The following is an 11,253-nucleotide window of genomic DNA, read 5'->3' as shown; positions in this document are numbered from 1 at the left end:
TGTCCTTCGTCTCTTTTTCATTGTCCTGTGGCGTCTCACATCTGGTTTGCTTTATCTCTACAACATTTGATATTTTTCGACTTTATGTGTCCTGATGATTACTTTCTAAAATGGTTTGATATAGGGATAGGTCAGTCTTATTTCCCTGTTGGTTGGCCTAGTGTAGGAGGAATTATTATGTGGTGTATATGGAAGCTGCGATGTGAAGTAGCCTTTCGGAAGGTTGAGATAAATTTTGACAGAGTTATCCTCAACATTAAAAGAATGTTGAATACTTATATTCATCCTCCCCTTGCGACTGTTTTTCGTGTGGAAACTAAAACTCCCACTTTTGAGGTTGATCATATATTATTCATTGATGGCTCTTATAAAAACTTTAACATGGGAACTGGTTTGATTTTATGTGATGTTGTAGGAAGAATAATTTCTTGTAAATCGAACTTTGGGCTTGCTCCTGATGCAGTTAGTACTGAAGCAATGGCACTGTTTTTGGCTGTTTCCTGGGCAGTGGAGCTGAAATTATCCAAAGTTCTTCTTGTTAGTAACTGTATGCAAGTGGTAGATTTTGTGAATAGAGTCAGTCACTTGGCCGGTTGGAGATGCAGTGATATTCTTCAAGATTGTTGCTGCCTTCTCTCTAGTAGTTCTGGTTTTAAGCTTGTATATATTAAGCGTGCTATGAATAAGTTTGCAGACCGGCTTGCACGCCGGGTTAGGAAGTTATGTGTTAAAGCAACTTGGGTTTCATGTCCTCCTTTTTTGAACTACCTTGAGAGGGAACAAATTGTGTATGCTTGTGACTTCTTTCTTTGTGTATGAAAAGTTTGTTTCTTAGCAAAAAAAAAAAAAAAAGATAAAAAAAGGAAAAAAAAAAAATATTTTTGTTAATTGTCATAGGAATTGCCCCGAGATTTTCCATGGATACTTCTTAAAAACATATATCCGTGATAAAATTAAAATTAAAAAAAATGTATTACCCTTGGAGGACTTCGGTTAAAAGTTATGTGGAAAGACTCAAGAGGCGATACAATGAACACGCCTCCCAGAACATGAATAATTCCCATACATGTGGCAAACAATGCTGGTCTTGGTTCCATGATCACTTTCCAACAGTTCCGGATGGGGAAGAATTAGATCCCAACTCTCATCAATCACCCTTTTCTTTATGTGAAAACTACAGACAGACCCATTTTACAGATTTTTCCCACTGTGAAACCCATGCTCAAAAAAACACAGGCGCGCACCCATTTTCTACGACAAAATATCTCCCAAACCCATAATTTCAGAAATTATGTTTCAGTCTTTTTTATTCTTCTTCTCCGATTCGTATCTCCCTACTGTTTTCATCTCAGTTCTTCATTGGAGCTTCAATTCATGGGTAAATCTCAACATCTTCGTATTTGGGGGTTGAAAGGGGATCTGAGCATCATTTTGAGCTTCTGCAGTTGAACTGAAATGGAGACATCAAGGATTGATTGAAGCAGCGATGACGAGAATGGATCTGTGGTGTTTGGGGGTTTAATTTCAAGCCAATTGCTTCAATTCTCTCAACAACAACGATTGAATTTGGGTGTGATTGCTTGTGGATTGATTGCAGGTGGTATAATTTGGGGTCTGTTGATTGAAGAACTGGTGTTGTTCGATGATTTGACTTAGGGTTTCTTCCATTGATTCATGGCTATATACGAGAAGTTTAAGCAACAGATTTTGGGGATTTTTGAAGTTAACTGAAACGGGTTTTATATGGAGTTGTTGGATAAATGAGATGGATCTGTTGGGGTTCAGTGTGGTGCTCGATTGAGAGAGAAATTATGAAGGTAATGGTGGTGTTTGCAGGTCAAATTGGTGTTGATTTCCGTCGAGTGTTCTCTGGATATAGACAGAGTTTGGTGGAGTTTTGGTTATGCCAGAAAACCAGCTGAAATAGATGCCACTGTTGCTGTCAACTGGGGTTTTGTTGTGGCCTGAAATTGGAGGTTTGTATTTGAAAAATCAACAGTACCTGGCAGAAACTAAAATGGGATTCTGGGGAATTCTGGTTTTGAACTGAAATTGGGGGTCTTTGGTTAATTGAATCGATTCCGTGGAGATGGGTTCTTACCCATTTTTGTTCTTGATTAAACAATGGTTGTCGACTTGTCGGGCAGAATTGCAGACACAAATGGAGAATACTCGAGCTTCAAAGCCACTGGTGGTTGTGCTAGACAGATCTTTAGACGTTGTGAACACGGGGAGTTGAAAAAGATGGTGTATGTCCTTCTCTACTACATTGCTGATGGAGACTGGAGTGAGCAACGAAGAGAGACTTCGGCACTTCTGTGCTTCAGAGACCAAGTCGAAGATGCAATGAAGCTGTAGCGACTCGATGGATGATTGCAGGAAGCAGTGGTCTACAACAACAACAACAACACAGATTTGCGGAGGATTTTTGGATGTGGATTAAAACTGGGTTCAATTGAGAAGTGGAGGAATGTGATGACATGAGTGCTACAGCAAAATATCTATGTTGTTAGCTATAGATTGTATGGCTGTCTAAGATGGAAGATGTACTGCAGTTTGGGGTTTAAATTCAGTGAAGTATGTGACCTGCATTCAGGCCAGTGAATCGGCAAGAGCAGCAATTTAAGGTCTATGTTGTTTACAAATTTGTTGCATAACTTGTTATGCAGTCCCGAAAATGGTCGCATAACACGTTATGCAACAACTTTTTTATCACTATTGAAACCAATAAAAACAAAGACTGTATAACTTGTCATGCACCTACTATAATATCTACATAACATGTTATACAGTCGCGAAAATGGATGCATAACCTGTTATGCATCCGAAAATATGACTGCATAATGCATCGAGAAAATTGTAGCATAATATTTTATGCATCGAGAAAACAGATGCATAATGCATCATGCATCAATTTTTTATATACGCATTAAAACCAACCAAAACAATGGTTACATAATTTGTTATACATGCATAACTTTGTTATGCAGATGCATAATTTGTTATGCAGTCGAGAAAATAGTTGCATAATTCGTTATGCGTCTGCAGAATGTGTTATGCGTCTTTTTTGGTGGCCGCATAATGGCTACATAATGCATTATGCATCGAGAAAATAGATGCATAACCTGATATGCATCCGTAAATATGGATTCATACTGCATTATGCATCAATTTTTTATATGTACGACTAAAATCAACCAAAACAATGGTTACATAACTTGTTATAGATACATAACTTTGTTATGCAGATACATAACTTGTTATGCAGCCGAAAAATGGTTGCATAATTCGTTATGCGTCTGCAGAATGTGTTATGCATCGTTTTTGGTGACTGCATAATGGTTAAGTATCAAGTTTTCAAAAAATTTCCCTAAAATGAGGATCACCTCCGATTTTTTCGTTAAAAACAAAAATTTGATATTCTTGTTTGTACTCGTTGCGTAGCTCTTTTAAAAAGATTTCCAACGATATAAAATTTGTAAAATTCTAAGGCGCGGATTTTTAGATATGTTATGTCCAAGTTGCGCTGTCAATTATACCCCTCAAAAAAATAGTACGCATAACGAGTTATGCCTGAAAAGATAATATGCATAACCAGTTATGTATTGATTCATATAATAATTTCATATAATTATGGGTGTCACGGTATACAAAATTAATTGTGGGCCTGAGAACGAGAATATTTTTTTCTTTTGGGTCTCCCCCTAATTTCCCCTTTCTTTATTCCTCCTCCTTCCACCGAACCAGGTATTCATTGGGGCCCACACCACGTTCAAGGATATTTTCGTCCATTAAACACAGGCCGTATGGTTTTTATTTCGTTCCACTTCTCAACACCATTTTGTTATAATTTCGGTTACCAGTTTCTTTTCTCTTTCCCTCGACTCATTTTCTCTTTCTTCTCTTTAGATCCTTTCTCAAAAGGTGTGTCTCTTTCTCGATCTCAATTTTCGATTTATAATTCTGATTACAATTCTTGGTACATATTTACTGTTTTTCTGTGAAATTCATCGAAGAATCGCGATGTTTTGAGGTGATTACTGTTAGACTTTAGTTTGCATTGGTTAGGTTGTCGTTTTGACCCAAGGGTTTGTTGATCTGTATCAGATTTTGTTAGAGTTGTTGATTATTTGGGTTTCATCATTGTTTGAGGGGAAACGATGGTGAGATTTGGTGAAATCAAATTCCAGTGGATAATCACGATGTTTTGAGCCGATTATTGTTGGAATTTAGGATTGTTTATGGTTTTTGATCGAAGTGCTTATCGATCTGTATGAGATTTTTGTAATTTAGCTGATTGTTTTCAGTTTCATCAATGTTGAGCTGATCCTGTTGATGAATTGAATTGGATCTAATGTGTTATTTATGTTTGTGAAGTTTGATTATTGTTGATAGTGTTATTTATGTTTGTGGAGTTTGATTGTCGGTAGATCTTATGATTGAGTTAGTTATGATAATGGAGGATGTGGACTTTTAGATGCATATAGAGGATATATTCTTAAACCCTATGTTGAATATGTCACTTTTCATCTTTAGATCTTTTGTATAAGATAACACAATTGTTATTGAAGGCTTTTTTAAGCGATGCATGGAGCTTGTTTGTTATAGGTTGCTAGGTATTAGATAATTTGATTTCAATAATCTTGAACTTAGTTCTGTGAGTCTTCATAGCATTTTGTTATAACTTTAGGGGTTTGTATGAGTTTATTTTGAATCCCTCCTTTAAACTTGTGATGTTATCTGTTAATTATGTTTTCACGCTAGTACATTGTGTTAATGATTTGGTAGCCTTGAGATTCTGAATTGCTTTTTGTTTACTCAGTTTAGAGGATCAATAGTGAAGCAGAGATGGGTCTTACATTCACGAAGCTTTTCAGTCGGCTTTTTGCCAAGAAAGAGATGCGTATTCTGATGGTTGGTCTCGATGCCGCGGGTAAGACTACAATATTGTACAAGCTCAAGCTGGGAGAGATTGTCACAACTATTCCTACTATTGGTAAGTTCTGGTTACTGTATAGACGACTTCAATGTAATTTCTATGCAAATTGTTCTCAAGAGGTCTGCTGCGCATTGATTCATTCTACCATTTAAGTCAAGTAGTTTTGTGGTGTCATTCGTGGTCTGTAATTCTGAAATATAACCTTTCATGATTCTTGTTAAGTAGCTCTTCCTTGGAAGAAAGTTTCAGCCGGGATATTGGTTGACGGGAATGTTTGGATCTCATTATCAAACTTGATAACCTTATATATTTGAATGATTCACTTACATAGGTCATATTTGAGATGCAGTTTATGTTCCTCTTGTTAATTCACAATGATTTATAAACTTTTGGTGATTTATACTGATATGGTACCTCTGCTTACTCCGTATCTACTCTCTTGTAGGTTTTAATGTGGAGACGGTGGAATACAAGAACATCAGCTTCACTGTTTGGGATGTTGGAGGTCAGGACAAGGTATATGTTTTCATTTTTTATAAAAAAAATTTTCCGTAACTCTTGTAGCACCATATTGCAATATCTAGCCATGCACAATTGGTAAGCTCTTTCGAGGTTCCAACACCCCCTTATTTCTGGTTCTGCCTTTTCTTTTTGCTTGTTCGTTTCTTGTTTTCTTCTGGGATTTTGTCCATTGCTTCCTAACCTCCTATATAATCAAATAACCATAATGTTGAGTTATAGCCTCTGTGAAATATGTTTTGCCCCTTCTTGTGGTTAACTAGAGCCATCTTATTTTGTAGATCCGTCCATTGTGGAGGCACTACTTCCAAAACACACAAGGATTAATATTTGTGGTGGATAGCAATGACAGAGATCGAGTTGTCGAGGCTCGTGATGAGTTGCACAGGATGTTGAATGAGGTATTTAGAGCTTCAATTAGAGATTGGAAATTGCAGATTAGGTGGTATGTGAATAACCCTTAGGATTAGTTGAAACTAAAAGCTGGTGATATGTTATATGCTTTCAGGATGAGTTGCGAGATGCTGTGTTGCTCGTATTCGCTAACAAACAGGATCTTCCTAATGCAATGAATGCTGCCGAGATCACTGACAAGCTTGGTCTTCACTCACTCCGCCAACGCCACTGGTAACTGACCCTACATGCCTTTCCTCAAGAAATCTTTTATTATATTATGTTCCTTTTTTTTGTTTGCACTAGTTTATTTGACCAGTTCTTGTTGTCTGATATTCATTTGGGTGGATATTCAGGTACATCCAGAGTACATGTGCAACCTCAGGAGAAGGTCTGTATGAGGGTTTGGACTGGCTTTCCAACAACATTGCTAACAAGGTAATGAATATTTGGGCAATAAATTGCGTAAGTTTGATGGTACTTGAATAATGACTATTAGTGGCTACTCTTCTTCTTCTTCTTTTTTTTTTTTTTTTTTTTTTTTTTTTTTTTTTTTTTTTTTTTTTTTTTTTTTTTTTTTTTTTTTTTTTTTTTTTTTTGAGATGTGAGTCTTTAATTATTACTTGATTATTGTTAGACAACTTGGCATTTAATCTCTGGACAAGATAGAAAGATACTACATTCTGACAGAATAGGCCTTAATTTGGTTGGACAATACTTTCTGTGGTTTGGCCTAGAGAGTAGAACAATCCATGGTGGTTGATATTGTCAAACATATAATATGAGGTCTAGTTTGCTCAGTAGTTTAGTTTTAGTTGACTGCTGAATGTATCATTTTTAGAATACTATACAGCTCGAGGATCCTGAAGTTTATGGAATACTCAATCACCTGAGGAAGTTACTTGGATTCAGTATATCAAAACAAATCAAGGAATCCATATAGATTCCTGTAAATTGGAGCTTGTGTGAAGTTTTTGAGTCCCTAACTGAACTAGGTTTGCATCAGGGAGGTGCTATAGCTTACTGTAGGCTTACATAGATACGCACAGACAGGGTATCATGATAGTTCTGGAAATAGTTTTCTAAGGACCAACAGCAGCATATCTACTGGTGATTAATATATTAGAGTTTCTGAGAATTCTAAATGACGATTAGGTGATTAATTGTATTTTCTAATGTTTTACAGGCTTCATGTGACATTTTAAGCACAAAACAAAATCTTAACCATAAAAAAGCTATAAGTTTTATTCACATAAGAAATCGGCATCTACATTGTCCAAGTTAAAATGAGTTTGTGAATTACCTATGTGATATGTTGAAGTTGCCAGAATATGTTTTCACCACCTAAACTGAAATGGCATAATTTAATCTCAGCATCTGTTGTGTTGGTTTACTTTTATTCATAGTGTGCGTTGTATTCTCCCGACATGCTCTCACTAAATTGCTTTTTGTGTTTACAGGCTTGAGGCAGTTGAAGGTTGTGTATTGGTTGGTTGCTTATTGTTGAAGGGACATTTCTTCTTCTTTTTTGCCGTACTGACTAATGTTGCAATAGGATAAAATGAATGTCTGGTTCGGATATTTGTTTGTTTTTTTGTTTAAAGAAGGATTTATATTGGATTTAAGTTACTATTTTTAGCTAATACTTTTTCTGTAATTGAGTCTCTATGGTTAATATCATCTCTTTATACTAAACCAGCAACAACAAAAAATCCCCAAAACTGCAACCGAGAAACCCTAGTGCCGCTTCTGCTCCTTTGGAGCGGATCTGAGCGGGAAAAAAATCCTCTAATTTGTTTATTTTCTCCTTAATCTCTAGTAATCCTGAAAACCCAAACCTTTTTTCTTTATCAGCACCATCAAAAACCAAAGCATTCACCATGGATTTAGCACATCTCACCAGCTAAATCCTTGATTCACCGGCCTTTAGGATTCAGTTAGATTGTTGCTTGCTGTTTATTATGATTCCCTTCCTTTCTCATGGAGATTTTAACCTAATTTCATCATTATGGTGCTGGCCTCGTCTAAAAAGTGGTAGGTGTTATAAATTATTATTTATTTATCAAGATGTCGTTCGTGTCTAAGTTTAGGGTTTACATATCTTGGACACCAGGTCTTTTATCTATATAAATAGAGGCTTAAACATTGTATTCTACACATATCTGATGGAAATTCTCTTTCTTTGTTTTTCTATTTTGTGCATTCTTTTAGATTCACAAGACGTTATCACGCACACGTTGCTGTAATCGCTAAGCATATAATCAATTTTTTCTTTTGGTTTCAAAAACACAATTGATTGATCTTTTTCTTTTTCGTATAAACATAATCCATGATTAGGGTTAGTCTATATATTTTTTGAGTTTTACATCTTATTTATACGAACTAACTTAACTTTTTAGTTGGTTCATGTATAAATTGTTTGATGTACAAGAAAATAGTTTTCTTCTTTTTAACGTGTCTTAATGCATTGATTATCGTGTAGATTTTGATAACCAATACACAGATGTGCTATACTATCAGAGCTATATAAGTTATTGTAGAAATTATTGTCCCATGTTAGGCACTTAAATTATATCATCCGTTCGTATATATATATACTTAGTATGATGCATATATCCTTAGTATGGTTATGTATGATGTGTTTATGTGCTCTATGGTTCTATTAGTACTCATGGCTATTTTATCTTCTACGCAGCTTAATTATGGGATTGGTCCAAAACAGTATTATAACTACGATGATCCATCCCGGCTGAACTTAAAGCATCCATCACCTAACCGATACACGAGCCTATAGGATGGGCGATTGGCAATCAATTATTACACAGTAATTTTTTTATTTACAGTTCTTATTCGTTGTTTATATTAAGTTGTACTTCGTATGGGTAATCAATTTTTTTTTTATTTCCCTTCTTCTCTGATCTTTTCATGTAGAGAAAGAAAATCCATCGGAAGATGGTTTACAGTTTCTACTCCTTTCATGAAATTGTAATCACCAAAAAAATTGATGTTACCGCAATCTAATTACTTTTACGGTAACCAATCACGTGCATGGTTGAAAAACCTCCGGCCAATTAATATTGGCATCTTTGTCCATTGGTCAATCATCATGTGATTCGTATTTGGTTTCTATTCTTACAAAAATCATTCTTTTACCATACAATGGATTTTCCATGCATAACAAACAACATTTTTTTTTTCCAGTCGTCGATACGATTTTGGTATATAATTTTACCAATTGGCATTAATTTTCTCCATAAATTCTCTATAATGAGAAGTAAAATTGGCATTTTAAGTATTTATAGCCAATTTTGGTTTTTGATTTCTATTCCTCTAGAGAAATCTTCATCAACCAATTGGAATTCGTATTCTATCAGTACTACGAAGATTGAATATTGTTATTATGGTATTGATAGTTGCAAATATCAATAAAACGAGGAGATGCGGCATTCTTGTTGGATATTTTTGCAATTTTAATTTTCCTCGTTGTAATCATCTCCAAATTTTGTGATTGTTCCAATTGGAATTAGAATATAATTGGACACTCAAGCTCAATGGGTGCGCACCCGGCTTGTTAGGCCATATAATTAGTCCTTGTAGTGACTATATAGATCTTAATATAATTTTCTTTGACAAAGAATGTGTCCATAATTTGATTCTAAATCATTATCTTGTTCGCCTTAGAGGTCACAAAATTATTTGGAGATTTATGAATGTAACCAATAAAATCCGTGGTTGATGTTCAATTTGGTATGTCAAGTAGACTACAATACTATTTTATTTTGGACATTGTTTTTTATGGATCTTGAAGTCAATCGTCCAAAAATTATTATAAGTATATGTTTCGAATTAATCGGATAATACTTTACGAAACTTGAAGTTTCGTATATGAGATGAAAAGATTTTTCGCCATAATCAGTGAGAGACTATACACTATCAGAAGCTTGTGTAATTAACTTAAATGTTATATCAATTTCTCTCCCATCACAATCAAATCGACGTAGGCTAAGGGATATGATTGGCGTGAAATTTCTCATTTTGCTTTTATTTAAGTTTTTACCTCTTAAGGGGAAATCCAGTCACATCTAGCAGATAAGTAGTGTTCTATAAGAGGCTACAGGTAGTGCTCCACTTGAGTGTACCGAATTCACATTCTCAATTATAATATCTTCTCACTTGAATATGAGGAGATTATAATGCCCGCGGGCGCTGGTACCAGTAATTGATTGAATTTTTCAATATATGCATACACTTGAGAATTGTGTTGGCTTATAGTAAGCTAAATTATTGTCGAATATTCATTTATGGTAGCTACTGGAATAATAAAGATGGTGGTTGTTAACCCCTCTGCAGAGGAATATCGACATATGTGATTGGTTGGCATGTAATCCATATTAGATTGGAATATTATAATTTCTCCATTAACGCGATTTTGGATCCATTACTAACACCTTTTAAATTTACAAGCCTATATAAATTATAGGTTGGTGTAGTCATAAATGCGTTACACGAGAAATATATTCGTTGTGAAAACGATTTGAGGGTTTTATTTTTGCTCAGACCCTAGGATTGATTAAATAATTTTTTGATCTCCTTATTTGATGCATTTGGCGTGGTAGTCCTTTAAGGATTCATATTGCATTCACACAAGAGATGTGATCGGGGAACATATTAAAATTTGCAATCCTTGAAGGATTCAAATTATATTCAGGCAGCCACCTGACTAGATTTTGTCAGTTTTAACAATCATTTATGTATTTTTAGAAATTTGGTACGAAACCATAAATCCGGATTAATTAGTTGATGATATCAACTTTACAGGTCTCTTGAGGAGTCCTTAAAAACACTAAAATCCACGCTTTGGCAACATAAATTCTATTATTTTTCTTTCTTAAATCTGCAGTTAGATTTATGCTAGCTTAAACTCGTCATTGAGATAAACTAGAATTATGATTTTTATACTCGTTTTCTGCAATACTCATATAGTTGAGTTAGCATCCATAAATCGTCAAAAGTTGTACTCTTTTTCCTTCGTTTCAGGTTTTGTCCCAAGTAATTTTTCTTGACAAGGTTTTAATGAGGCAATATCTCGTTGGCATTTAATTTTCTTTTAAAATGTTGATATTTGTGCTCTTTTTCTTTCGACCATATATTTTTTCCCGCTGGGTTTTTAATGGCAAGGTTTTAGTGAGGCAATTTAATTCAACATGGTGGTCATCCAAGGGGGAGTTGTATTTTGGTTATTTAGTGGATGCCCACATTTGGTTAAACCAAAACAATTTAATTATCTCCTAAGATATTAGATCTCCTTCTTACATATACGATATTTTTCACGTATGATAATGTATTCATATCTTGGCACTTTGTTGAAGAAATTACATCAACAACTTCTGCAAATCATCTCG

At 34.9% G+C, this 11,253-nt stretch overlaps 1 pseudogene; it reads left to right on the top strand.

Annotated features, from left to right (window-relative positions):
- Positions 1 to 3,826: 3,826 nt before the first annotated feature.
- On the top strand, positions 3,827 to 7,546 carry LOC113282427 (annotated as a pseudogene).
- The last annotated feature ends 3,707 nt before the right edge of the window (positions 7,547 to 11,253 follow it).

Source organism: Papaver somniferum, chromosome 5 (genome assembly GCF_003573695.1).
Source record: "Papaver somniferum cultivar HN1 chromosome 5, ASM357369v1, whole genome shotgun sequence".
Lineage (NCBI taxonomy): Eukaryota > Viridiplantae > Streptophyta > Magnoliopsida > Ranunculales > Papaveraceae > Papaver > Papaver somniferum.
The sequence above is the reverse complement of the archived record's forward strand: the minus strand, read 5'-3'. Positions and strand labels throughout refer to the sequence as shown.